Raw genomic sequence first — 3777 nt, 5'->3', positions numbered from 1 at the left:
CAGAACAAGAGCTGCATAGCAAAGTGGACTTGGGGGTGGTGGTGGAAATTGAACAATGAAAGAATTTTTTTTTTCAAAGAAAAGCTAACTATAGGGGTGGGCAGGGAGGAAAATGCAAATAATGGAAATCCAAGTTCTCTATAAACTTTAATTAAAATATCAAAACTTTTTTAAAAAGAATTAAAATAGGAAAATAAGTAAAATTGTAATTATAATGGCATAATCTTGTATACAGAAAGCCCTAAGGAATCCACAAAACAATACTGACAATCAAGTTCAATGAAGTTGTAATATGTAAGATCATTTACATGAAAATCAATTATGTTTCTATGTATTTTCCAATAATCTAAAAAATAGTAAAACAATCCATCTTTTATGTTGTTATATGCTGTTGAGTCGCCCATGACTCATAACGACCCTATGTACAACAGCCCTAAACCCTGCTCTGTCCTGTTCCAGTCTTACTGTCTCTGACCTACCCTTATTACCTCAGTCACTGAATCAATCTCATCAAGGGTCTTCCTCTCCTGTGCTGTCCCTCCAACCTCCCAATCATGACGTCCCTCTCCAAGGACTGATCCCGCCTTGCAACATGTCTAAAGTATGTCAGGTGAAGCTTTAGAATCCTTGCCTCCAAGGAGCAGCCTGGCTTCTCCCTCTACAGGACGAACTTGTCTGTTCTCCTAGCAGTCCATGGTATATTCAATACTCTTCTCCAACACCACAGTTCAAAGGCATCAATTCTGTTTTTATCATCCCTAGTCATTGTCCAGCTTTCTGATGCATAGCAAATAATTGCCAAGACCATGGCATGTATTAGGTGCACCTTAGTCTCTGGACTGACATCGTGGCTCTTCAGTATGTTGGAGAGGTCTCTTACAGTAGACTTTCCCAATGCAATTCATTTTTTAATTTCCTGGCTGCTGGAATGAAGAGTGTAGATTGTAGAGCCCAGCAAACTGGAGCTGTTATACCATGAAAACTAGTAAGATAGTAATGAATTTAACTAAAATAGTACAAAACTTAAATTTTTGTTAGGTGCAATCCCATCAATTATGACTCATAACACTTTGAACAGATCTCATCATCATCTCTGACACACTTAAGCCCATATCTGCAGTCACTGTGTCAATCCACCTTGTCAACAGTTTTCCATTCCTTCACTGTCCTTCCACATTTCCAAGCATGATGGCCCTCTCTAAGGAATAGCCTCTCCTAGCAACATGCCCAAAGTATATGACATGAAACTTTCTCATCTTTGTCTGGCACTCTGGCTGTACTTTCTCCAAAACCTGTCTGTTCTTTTGGCATTCCATGAGATATTCATCACTCTTCTTCAATATTTACAGCTATACTTACACTATGGAAACTACACAATGCTATTGAAAGAAATTAAAGAGCTAAAGAAATAGTAAGACATCCATGTTTGTGTATTGGAAGACTTAAAATCATTAAAGTGATGCTATCCAAATCTATCCACAGATTAAACACAATCTCTAGCACAATATCAGTTCATTTACTTGTAGAAAGTGGCAGGCTGATCCTGAAATTTAAATGGAAATGATGGGACCTAGATTAACCAAAATAATCTTTAAAAAGACTCACATTTCCAAACTTCAAAACTATGACTCATCAGTAATCAAGATAGATCCATGGAATATAATTGAAAGTGTAGAAATAAATAATCAGTTGAATTTTTTACAGTGGTGCCAAGACAATCATTCAGTGGTAAAGAAAAGTCTTTTCAACGAATAATAGTGGAACAAGTGGATAGCTAGCTGCAGATGAATGACATTGGACCCTTGTTAGCTACCAGACAGTTCCAATACGATGCACAGGAATCCTTTTGTATAAGAGAATGGAATTGAACCCTTCCTGCACTATCTTCACAAGCATTACAAACCATTTAAGCCCACTGCGGTAGGCGCATTGTGAGTCCACTTCACTGAAAGTCGCCCTTTTCACTGACCCTCTTCTCTGGTGGCCTAGTCTGTGTAGGAAGTTGTGTTGCTAACCCAGGTGGTTTGAATCCATAAGCAGCTCTTCAGGAGAAATATGGGCAATTTCTGCTTAGAAATCCAATGGAGGGTCAGCTATGGGTCAGTTCTGATTTGACAACAATGAGTTATATATACAACTGTTTTACGAAGCATGTCCTCCTCCAGAGACAGGTTCCTTCTGATAGCATCTCCAAAGCACTTAACAGGAAATCTCATCATCATTTTAAGGCAAAATCTGGCTGCACAGATTTGTGGGTTCCTTTGGCTGTCAGTGGGATATTTGATTTTTTTTGCCACCAGTATAATTCAAAACAGCACTTCTTTTTGAGTCTTCCTTAGCCACTGTAAAGCTTTCTCATGCATATGAAGTGACTGAAAATACTATGGGTTGTCCTCGGCCAGGTGCTGGAGGAGGAAGTGTTGTGGTGGTTGCTCTCTCTGCGCCCACGCTGATTCTTGGGGCACAGAGAGGAACCTCACCGCCACTGAGTCACACTCTCCTCCTGCTGCTCTCCATGTGCCCAGGCACCACTGTTCCCCTTTCTCAGGCCACCCCTTAACCCTGGGTCTATGGAAGTAACCGAAGGACCCCTTAATCTGGCTCATCAGCAGAGAAGATGAGCAGACCGTTTGTTAGTTGCAGGGAAATATGAAGAGACTAATTCTTGTCACATCTTTCTGAAGCCAGGAAGCTGACACAATCTGAGCAGGCTCATTTATCACTGGAATTGCAAAGGGATAGCCACATGGAACATCTGCTCATCCAGGAGAGGTGCAAGAGAGCAAAGTGTGAGGCGAGATTGAAAGCCCAGCAGAACACAGACAAGAATGAGCTGCCCACCTACAGGCATCTCACCGACCCTTTGCCAAGGACGTGGAGGGCCAGAGTCCCCTTCTTTCTCACAAGGACAGCCCCTCCACAGCTAAATACCTGTCTGAAATTCAGGGGGTCTTTGACAGGGATCCAGACACACTACTGTTTTTACTTCAGCAGAAGAGTGAGCCAGCAGACCCGTGCATTGAAAGCAAAGCTCCAAAAGATGAGTAAACAATTATAGAGGAGCAGGCAACCAAAACTGCCGCCTTGAAGAGGCCTGTGGAATTCCTGGTGGCGGAGAATGAAAGATTAAGGAGAGAAAAGAAACAGCTAAAAGCCGAAAAGGCCAGACTTCTGAAAGGTCCAGTGCTAAAGGAGGTGGATGTAGATGCTGATTTTGCAGAGAAATCGGAGTTATGGAGCTTACCACCACATGCAGAAACTGCTACCACCTCTCCCACCTGGCAGAAGTTTGCAACAAATACTGGGAAAGCCAAGCACATTCCAATTTCCAATCTCTTTCCCTTGGATTTTCCATCTCCAGAGCTTCCCCTCATGGGACTCTCTGAGGATATTCTTAAAGGACTAATGAATGACTAAAATGACCACGGGCAAGGTGGACAGAAGAACTCATAATTAATCCAGAAAAAGAAAAGGGAAACCCACATGCCAGGGTGGTGGAGGAGATGTAGCCGTGTCTGGCGTCCTGGAAAGGAGGCGTTGCTAAGTGTGGACAACAGTCACTGTGAAATAAATTCCATCTCTGACTGACTGACTGAAATAATAGTTCCGGACTTGGCAGACACTAAACTCTTGGAAGTTCGCTTTTTCCTAATACAAACCAAATGGCTACTTGGAATTCATTTTCTCTCAAGCAACATCTGTCTTCAGGATTAAAATGTACAGAAGTATGTTATGTGTAATGATCTATAATGCCATAAAGGATAATGCAAACCTAAA

At 41.7% G+C, this 3777-nt stretch overlaps 1 pseudogene; it reads left to right on the top strand.

Moving 5' to 3' along the window:
• Positions 1-2570: 2570 nt before the first annotated feature.
• Positions 2571-3417, top strand: LOC102867541 (annotated as a pseudogene).
• Positions 3418-3777: the final 360 nt, after the last annotated feature.

This window comes from Elephantulus edwardii, unplaced genomic scaffold (assembly GCF_000299155.1).
Source record: "Elephantulus edwardii isolate Elephantulus edwardi_28Jun2011 unplaced genomic scaffold, EleEdw1.0 scaffold00051, whole genome shotgun sequence".
In the NCBI taxonomy this organism is placed as follows: domain Eukaryota; kingdom Metazoa; phylum Chordata; class Mammalia; order Macroscelidea; family Macroscelididae; genus Elephantulus; species Elephantulus edwardii.
The sequence above is the reverse complement of the archived record's forward strand: the minus strand, read 5'-3'. Positions and strand labels throughout refer to the sequence as shown.